Source organism: Taudactylus pleione, unplaced genomic scaffold, assembly GCF_031769625.1.
Source record: "Taudactylus pleione unplaced genomic scaffold, aTauple2 ptg000212l, whole genome shotgun sequence".
Lineage (NCBI taxonomy): Eukaryota > Metazoa > Chordata > Amphibia > Anura > Myobatrachidae > Taudactylus > Taudactylus pleione.
Genome location: NW_028284614.1, coordinates 1,160,705 through 1,170,514, shown reverse-complemented (window position 1 = coordinate 1,170,514; position 9,810 = coordinate 1,160,705). Strand labels below are relative to the sequence as shown.

The 9,810-nt window shown below is 46.7% G+C and overlaps 1 protein-coding gene across 4 annotated transcripts in view; it reads left to right on the top strand.

Moving 5' to 3' along the window:
* The first annotated feature begins 1,231 nt into the window (after positions 1-1,231).
* The window catches only part of LOC148517666 (cationic amino acid transporter 2-like), a 57,589-nt gene continuing 49,010 nt past the window's right edge, over positions 1,232-9,810 (top strand). For 3 of the 4 annotated variants that reach the window (XM_088478340.1, XM_088478341.1, XM_088478338.1), the window contains exon 1: positions 3,478-3,557. The gene's annotated coding sequence lies outside the window, so the exon portion shown is untranslated. Of the gene's footprint in view, positions 1,264-3,477; positions 3,558-9,810 lie in introns of those variants that run through there. The other variant, XM_088478339.1, reaches the window with a different exon arrangement.

Below are 9,810 nucleotides of genomic sequence, written 5' to 3'. Positions count from 1 at the left end.
TAGGGTTAGGCACCCCCCCGGGAGGGTTAGGGTTAGGCTAGGGGGAGGGAGGGTTAGGGTTAGGCACCCCCCCGGGAGGGTTAGGGTTATGCTAGGGGGAGGGAGGGTTAGGGTTAGGCACCCCCGGGGGGGACTTAGGGTTAGGCACCCCCCGGGGGACTGAGATTTAGGCAGCTGGGAAGGGGGGGGGGTTAGGGTTAGGCACTTAGAGGGGGGATTAGGGTTAGGCACAGGGGGGGAGGTTAGGGTTAGGAACCCCTAAGGAGGGTTAGGGTTAGGGGGGTTAGGTTAGATTAGTAGATACTTACCTTACGACGATCGGGATTTCCAGTGCTGTGGGGCTTCCGCTGCCGGGCTCTGCTGTTTTGTCCGGCTGCCGCTGCCGGGATTCGAACTCCCGGCCATGCGGCAGCCGGGATATCATACCGATTCCATCTGCGCATGCGCAAAGTGACGCGTCGGCAGCGGGGCATGCTGGGAGGGATCAGATCCCTCCTACCAGCACGATGCGGTAGAAGCTCGTAGGCTTCTATAGGGTAACGCCAGCAAAAGCTGGCGTTATGCATCAGAGCCCCCGCGGCCACCCAATAATACATATGGCAAATGCGGTAAAACCCCCCAAAAAACAGGGTTTTTCCATTTCATACATCCCGGCCTGTATGAGAAAAAGCATCATATGACTCCATAACATTGTACACTTTAGCACCCCCAACCAGTCTTGCCCAGTGGTCCCAGTCCTGAGCCCAAACAAGACAGAACCTGACAAATAATATGGAAGTGACAAGGCTCCGAGGTTGATTCTCTGTGCAACTTGGGGCATCCAAAATCCAAACAAGTAACTAAAATAAAAGTCCTCATTTTTTTTTTCGGCAACGTGTAAGTGAAGGAATGATGAGGATGATGATGATGTGATAGAAATGTTTTTTTTTCAGGATGGGCTCTTTACAAATGTTATTCATGGCCACATCCCCTCCCAGACTGCACATTACTCTCTGTTCCTTGTGTAGAGTTTGGAAAGTGTTGTGGGAAAAAAAGTTTTTCTGGACAGATCCCCTTGTTGGAGCTGACCGCAGGGGCTCACGGAGGGCACTGGTAGGTGGGGGATACAGAGTTGAATAGAAACACCAATTCTGAGAAAGTACCACTATTTCCATGTGCCTGGGGGGTCTCTGCTGTGCCCCACTCTGGACCACTCCTCACCTCCTTATATCGTTACTGCTGCTGGTCTACGCAGACTAATTCTCACAAGGCTCCATAAGTAAGGTAAGTCATTTACCTCCTGCCCCTGCTACAAACAGTATATTATAGATTATAATTGCTGACTGTGTTCCTCTGACAAGCTGTGGGAATTGTTCTGCTGTTTAGTCCTGCTCCAGTCCATCAGTGATTAGCCTTCACTGATTTGCTGTGCATGCTGACATGCAGGGGCGGTCGAATAGAGGAGGGGGCCCGTGTGCAGTCTCCGTGCAGGTCCCATCTCTCCCGCTGGTGCATGAGCAACTTTGTTGGTGATTGCAGCGGCACCGGTGGAGAGGTCAGTGTAGGTTATGGATACACTGTGAAACTGCTGAAAGTCCTGTGGCCAGGTAAGTGTCTCCCTAGTCATATCATGAAGTGGTCTGTTGATATAAGTACCAGGCAGGAATATATATTTATTAGGCCTCATGTGTTAATTGTAGCATGCTCAAACTATTGTATTAACACATAGGAGCCTATTCATGATGACATAATTATCAATAGTGATAATTATATTTTAAGCTCCGTCACCAAAGTATCACTTCTGAAAATCTGCTGTTAATACTCCCCCTACAGGTGAGGTGTCCATAAGGATTTCCTCACTGCGTCTGCCCCTCCCTCTCTCTTAACAGATCCTTCTGCTGGCTGCAATGGCTGGGCTGACATGTAATCTTCACAGGCTGACATGTAAACAGCAGCCTGTGAAGATTACCAGGGGCTGTATGCCATCTCAGGATGGCGTACAGTTTCTCAATCAAGTTCCAAAAAAAAAAAAGGTATTGTGGAAATTATGGAAGCACATTTGTAATCAGGAGATATCTGTGATATCCCCTGTGTTACATGAATGATGATTGAGTCTGACACTTAAATTATGCAAAAGTAGGTGTACCTGTTATTTTTCACCTGCTTTTTTATAAATTAAGTGATGATGACTAGACCCCTTTTTCACATATTATAATTTCTTACAGATAACGATAGAGTTAACTACAAAGCACAAGCAAAAATGAGAAGAAAACAATAAATCACACTTACACTAAATCACTGCCCCCTGAAAATGGCTGCCCCGGTCATGTGTCACTTCACTTATATGGTAAATAAATTAAGATTGATCAGCTATGCAATATCTAACAGTTATTTTGCAGTATAGGCCTGATTCAGAGATACATGCAATGCCAAATGCTGATACGATCCCATATGCAGCGGACTTGTAAAAATATGCTGATGACTCAGCCGCCATCTTGTGTACACAGACGTCCACCTCTGGCGTCTCACATCTGCCAGTATCTGTGTACATAAGCGGAAACATTGGTCGCACATTGAACCTCTGAGCATGCCTATGCTGTCTCAAAATGAGCAACTCACCTAAGACGCCGGGGGTCTTCAGTGCCTGGAAGGCTTAGCTGAAGCCGGAAAGGCTGCTGCTGGGTCCCCGTTGCCGGCAACAGGGACCGCATCGCTCTTGCCATCTAAAAATGAGAACGATGCAGTGACAAACAGCTGTAATCTGTTCGTTAAATATTGAAAGCATGGCATAAACCCTTTAGCGAGTGTTAAAGGGGTTGTGTATCGTTGATAAATGGGACCTATAGTTTTTTTGTTGCTGTTGTTTTTAAATTGCCTTCACTATATGCCACTATAGCTATTGAGCATGCCCACGTGTATACCTCTTATAGGGCATGAAGTGGAACAGTAACCAGTGTTGTGTGGGAAATATAAATTCTGTAACTTCTGATTAATTCACTTAAATAAGTCAGACGTTTTTAATCTCTGTTTCTTTAATTTTTTTTTTCTACCGAGGAAAATCTTCTGCCCCCTCATAAACTGTAACAAAAGAGTCCAAGCCAACACTTTGCTGACCATTGCTGCTTATTAGTGGCGGAGGCGAGACCTGGAGAACATTCTTAAAGAAAGGAGATTATGAGATTTGAGAAATACAGTTCATGGCAAAGTTTGAATAGTTCTTTAGTATTACGCTGGGCTGGCTCTGGTTTAACCCCTTGCTTCCGGCAGTGGTATTCAGGGAGACACCATCTGCTATCCAGCCGGCATGACAGGAACAGGGGGACTTGTCAAAAGACTACCGGCCATATTATTATATAATAACTTTATAGATTACTTAACAATTCCATAATGCTGGCTGTTGGTGCAGTACGGTGAGGGTTAAGGTATTACAAATGAGCGAGTCAGGCTTAAAAAGCAGGGTTGAAGGATTTCAGAATTAATTTAGAAATACTTTCCTGACCGAGACGGACCCGGGCGTACATCTATACAGTCATTTTATAGGAATTGTCAGGTTGTTCGACTGAGAAATCAGTTTTAAGGTAAGATAAAAACCCCAAAAATCTCAGTATTTGGAATGATATTAATCGCTCATGAATTGACTAAAATATTGTTGAACCCTTTAAATTCGTCATTGATGTAAAAAGCTATTGACGCTACAATATAGGTTGACATACTGTGGGGGAGATGTATCAAACCTTAAAGAGAGATAAAGTAGAGAAGGTGCCTATAACATTTAATCAGCTTCTGTCATATTATAGACTGTCATAAATAAATGACAATTAGAAGCTGATTGGTGGATAGGGTCAACCTCTTCACTTTATCTTTCACTGAGGTTTGATACATCTCCCCCTGTATGTTTGTAGTTAAGTTTAGTGTTGTTGCACTGACCGTACAACAGGTGAATTTTTAAAATATTTCCCTTCATTACAACAGAATACATGGTATTAAGCAGTCCTAGGGGGTTATTGATTGCTATTACAAGAGGCATATTTTATTTTTATTAAGATGGTATTGATGGAATGGAACAATGCAAAGGAAAACAAAGCAGGGTCTGATAGCGGTATACAGCAGATACTGGAACATATTTACTCACACAATAAATTGCATCAGTTAAATAACTTTTAATTAATAAATGTGACTTAAAGTCATTGCCACCATTTCAGCCATTTGTGTTTATTCTTTTATTACTATTATTATTATTACTATTATTATTGCTAGTATGTGAACTATACATACACTTCAAAAGTAAAAAAAGGTTTGTTTGACATTTATACAAGAAAGGGCATATGTACAGCTGTGCCCACATACACCTATCCTCATATCACGCCATATAGCCCCATTTAGCGTGCCATGAATAATGCTACTAAGCATTGCCATGCGTCTTTTCCGTGCAATCGTTTACTTAATTTGCATATTAAGGGCCCCATACAACAAGGACGCTAATGTGAGAAAAAAGGCAAGAGACCGGCGACTGTTATGACTGTACTGCGCTTTGCAGAGCTGTAACAGGGCTTTAATGTGCCAAGTGCCGCCCCCTTAAGCATGATGTAATGACGTTGCACATAGGGGGCGGGGCCAGCCAGCACCCAGAAGCGCACAGTGCACGGAGCGTATACAAGGCACTCTGGGCCTGATTCAGACCCGGTGGCCCAGAGCGCATGCGCACGATGGAGCCGGCTCCATCGTTCACATGCGCGAGACCTGGATAGCGCCGGGCACTCCGTCGCTCCAGGTCTCGCAACAAAGGGGGCGAGCTGTCGATGTTGAGTGACAGCTCGCCCCCTTTGGTGGGCAGGCCGGGGGGTGGCTGCCCAAATGGAGGCGTTCTCATGAGAACGCCTACCATTTGGGGGCGGCCCCACTGACATCACGAGTGATTACAGTGGAGAGATTCCGGCTCTGTTAGAGCCGAAATCTCTCTGGGGCTTGTGGCCGTGAGACCCTACCACAAGGGTCTCGTCGCAAGCCCGATGACCATCAACCTGGCCGCTCGCTATAGCTGTTGGTGGTTACCCACAGCTATGCAAGCGGCCAGCAGGCCGCTCAAAAAAAAAAATAGCCTGGCCCTGATTCAGAGAGAGCGCTCTGTCAGAGCGTCCGGCTCTGCATCAGGGCCTCTGTGCAGCTGTATACATGTAGCATGCAAAGGAGTTTACAGGCGGCACTGCCCAAGCGTTACTGGCTGCAGGGTGCCACCCTGCTAGCCAAAAGCAAGGGCCAAGAGGCAGTGACGGTGCCGTCTACAGAGCCCTGTATGCTGTGTGGCGGCACTGGCCGCACACCCCTAGTTACGGCTCATCCTGCTGTGCAGCATTGTGCAAACCTACACTGCCATGATTGCAAGATAAGTGCAAATACTAAGGGGGTGATTCAGCAAGGATTGCAATTGCAAAGCTGTACGCAGGCCCTAGAGCTTGCGAGGTCCGGAAACTGTGTCGGTCGATGCAGTCCCTGGCCTTGCCACTCCCAGAAAATGGGACGGACACGCCCCCGTTTCCGGGACTGCCGGCCTACCCCGCCCCCACGCCTCTTCCTAAATGCCTCTGTCTGCCAGTCAGGCAGAGGCATCGAAGCGGCTGCGTGCGACTATGCACACTAGCAGAATGGGTCCTGTGCACGCACAGATTCATGATAATCGGGAATCTGTGATCAGCACTGCTGAATCAGGCCCTAAGTTCCTAGTGCACTGCAAGTCTATTGGTGTGCAGCTGCGGCGCGAAAAAGCTGCAAAAGGACAAGACTGGATATCTGACGCAGCTCTAAGTCACACCAAGCGTCTAGCAGCACATACAGTAGTGCAAAAAAAAGTAGGTAAATGATTACACATCTGTAAGTATAATAAGTAGTAAGCAGAATTAGGATGGAATGCATCAAGCATTGCATTTTCTATGTAATGTATCCCGCCAATGATCGCATGCCTACCTGAGTTTAGTTACACCATATTCATGATCATTTAAGCAAAGGATAGCTCTCCCGATAAGAGCTGTCCTTTAATGCGGGGACTTGTGGGTTTATGACATGGGAGTCTCTCTGCTTCTATTAGGTAATGCCATCTATAGATCGGGTCCAAGCTCCAGAAAGCTTTGCTCTCTGATACTTGGTGCATATGAGAAATGTGGTCAAACCTCTGAAAACAGGCAATTTAAGAGGTTTGACTGCATTTCCATCATAGCACATCCCGCCCTTAGGGCCTGATTCAGACCCGCTCGCTAGTAAGCTGCCGCTCGTTGCAGACGATGTTCGCTAATGTGCGCATGTGTGTAGTTCGCAGTGCGCGTGCGCAAACTAGTACGAGCGATCGGATTTTGCTGGCTCGCCCTGCAAAGACAGCCCAGTGGAATGAGTGACAGGAGAGGCCGTTTGTGGGTGGTAACAGGGGCAGGGCAGTAGTAACGGGGGAGTGGAGCAGCGGACGCAGGCATGCCAGAGTGTTTTCACGCCGTTTCTGGGGCATGCATAATTAGCAGGCAGCGTCATAGTACACGTCACCTGGTTGAAAAATACACTGAAGTGCTCACAGTGCTTGCGGTAGGGCACAGTCAACCGTAAGCGCTGCGGTCAGATCCGATGTAACCCGATGTACCGATGGTTCAATATACTTCCTGGAGATGATGTACGCTAGTGGGCGGCTAAAGACAGGCTAGTGGGTGGTTGTAAACACAGAGTGATCGCTCGCCAAGACATAGTGGGCGTGCTTATGCCTTGCCGAGCGACCGGCTGCCTTGACGTCACTTAGCAAAATTTCCATACACTGGGAGCGAGCGGCCGCATCTAGCGAGCAGGTCTGAATCAGGTCCTTAGTGTGGTAATTACCCATTGGGAATCAGAAAACATCAGTTAACTTATATGTGGTTGCATTTGCCATGCGCTGTGTAAACAGCACTTACACCTGGGATTGGGTGGCTATCTATAGAGTACACTCCCTGGACTGGACCCCATTGCATTTACGTAAAGCATATATGAGTGATTAGAGCAGACTGTGCATAAGGTGCTGTCGCACGTTACTGCAAGTGGAAGTGGGTATTTGACCTATAAGTGCCATCACCATACTGGTGTACATGCTTTTAGTAGAGTAACCATGCTAGTAAAAGACCCACATGCTCACTAGTTGCTGTTTTTTCCCACCTGTGCAGTTAAATTGTCATCTTTCTGTTCTGTTGGGCTAATTATTTAGTCTCCCTTTGCATCAATACATTCGGTATTCAGAAAATGTTAAACCTGATGGATTTGTGCATTTTTCAACCTTAGTGATGGTGTAATCACTATATGCAACACCCACCAGCCATTTGCACATCCACCAAACAAGTAAACAACCCCCACGTAGGGACCTGCTGTGCTTGTTTTTGCAATGGATTACATTTTATTAATTCATATAAAAGTATACGTGTCCTGCTTCTTTACACTCTCACGGCTCCCCTATTGGATTCTTGAACTCATTAAATATAAGGTAAATACCTAGAACCTATAGGACTGATTCAGCTTCAGACGGAAGAGCTAAGCAGCTCGCAGGCAGCTTAGCTATTCCGTCTGTGCTGATACGGTAATGCATCCCGCCTCCTGCTGCATTATGTATCCGAGCTGCGTTGTCCAATGCAGCATCGGAAACTCTGCGGACCTTCGGCCGGCTAAGGTAACCCATGGGGTCCCGCAGCCAGCCGTCGCAGCTGCGAGGAAGAGGCCAGGGAATCTCTGTCAGCCGACGGAGATCCTGGCCTCTTCACCCCCCCCCAACAGGGGCTACACGCAGGGGCGTATCTATAATGGGTGCAGGGTGTGCGGGGCACCCATAGGTAATTATACTTACCTCTCCGCCGATTCCTGAAGTGCTGCTCCGCAGCACCTGAACAGCACTGTAGAGCAGCAAACACTGACTGGGAATATGGCGGCGGCCATTTTTCCAGTGATCTACGCATGCGCAGAAAAGATGTCCCCGGAAAAGTAGACGCGGGGGCCATTTTCCTGGAGACCCGGGCATGCGCTGTAGATTCTGGCATGAAGCCAGAATCTACAGTGCTCAGTGCCGCTGAGCCGCCGTCAGAGAGGAGGGGGCCCAAACGGAGGCTGCACACAGGCCCCCTCCTCTCTTAAAACGCCCCTGGCTACACGCCTCCGTTTCGGGAAACGTAGGCCATCACGCCCCCTCCCCACCCCCAAACGGCAGCAGACTGTCAATCACTGACAGTCTGCTGCCAGTTTGCGTGCGGCCTCGCAGACCCGTTCTGCACATGCACAGAACGGGTCTGGCACCGGCACAGATTCCCGAACATCGGGAATCTGCGTTCAGCTGAATTAGGCCCTATGTTTGTAATCACCAACATAAGCTTAACCTATTGTAGAGTTCAAATGAACACGAAAGTAATATTGGAATCCTCTTAGAGTGTTCTATTATTGTATCACAGTGCTGAAACTAATGCAACATTATTTTGTCTGCAAGATGTATGTTTCAAGTTTTTTTTCTTTTTAATCAATGGTCAGAGCCTTTTAGTTAGTATTCTAATCCAGTGCAGCACATAACACAGCCGTTAATCACTGCTTGATGTGAGCTGCGTTCCTTGGTTACCAGTGCAGGGCTGATCCTACAAGAGCAGCAGAACACTGCCAGTTGTTCCTTTATGTGGCAGACTGTGCAGCTGCTTTGTTAGGACAGTTATTCATAACAGTGCAAAAGCTCTGAACATATATTTGCGGAAACGCGGTGAGTTGTTCACCTAGTGCATTGACTGGTGCCCACAACCGGTATCTGGAGCTGCCCCTGTAAAGCTCAATCTGTGGATACCTGTGCAGGATTGTGGGGTTGTCTGGAATTGTGCATGGTGAAGATAGTCAGGACTACAAAGTGACATTTTATATTATTACAACTATTGGACCCCTTCTCAACATCAACTTTTTTCTTTTCAGTTTTTCTCCTGAAATGCTGATTAATACAGGCTCGTTCAATTAGAGGCGAAAAGTCGGAAAATTTTCGCCTGTCCGACTTTCCGCCTCATTCGCCTGTTTCAGAGGCAAAATCCTTGCATGTGCGTCCCCGCTTTTCGGCCTATTCAATTCCAAAACATACGAAAACGGAAAGCGGCAAATGCAGAACAGGCGGAAAGTACTGAAAGAATTGGGGAAATCAGTCTGTACCCCAGAAAAACATGCACTAACATAGGGAATCATGTGTACTAATAGCCCTAATAAAACTATTTTGGGTACTTAAGTTGTGTAATTAGCTTGCTATTAGCATCTTTGTTAAAGTGGTGAAAAATGGCATAAAGTAGTATTTTTTGGTGAAAATAACTAATCCAGTCAAATTTGGGGTACATGAAAATTGGTGCTAGCATATTTTATGTCTCTAAAGTGAAGTTTTAAAAAAAACTTGAAAAATCCACCTGCTACATGCACCTGCAATCCCAAAAACACATGCACCTGCAATCCCAAAAACACCTGACCCATCCTGCAGTTCCCCAAGAAGCTTATTTCGCTAGTTTTTATTCTTGTGCCCCAACTTTTTACTTTTTCACCCCAAATATGACATGTCTATTTTCTTTTTTTTTGCATATTTGTCCTTTGGGGGTGCTGTCCCAAGGGTTCTGAGTCATTTCCCCACGTTCCCCACCCCTGAATAAAGATTTTTCACTTTTTTTCACCTGTTATCCATTGAAGAAACTTTTTCGCCTATTACAATACATTGAGTTTCCGCTTAGGCGAAATCTCCCTGGAATTGAGGACCTCATTCAGAGTCGGTCATTGCGGCCGCATGGTCGTAAGGTAAAAGGGGCCGGATATGCAAATGAAGCGCTCGAAAGTTGC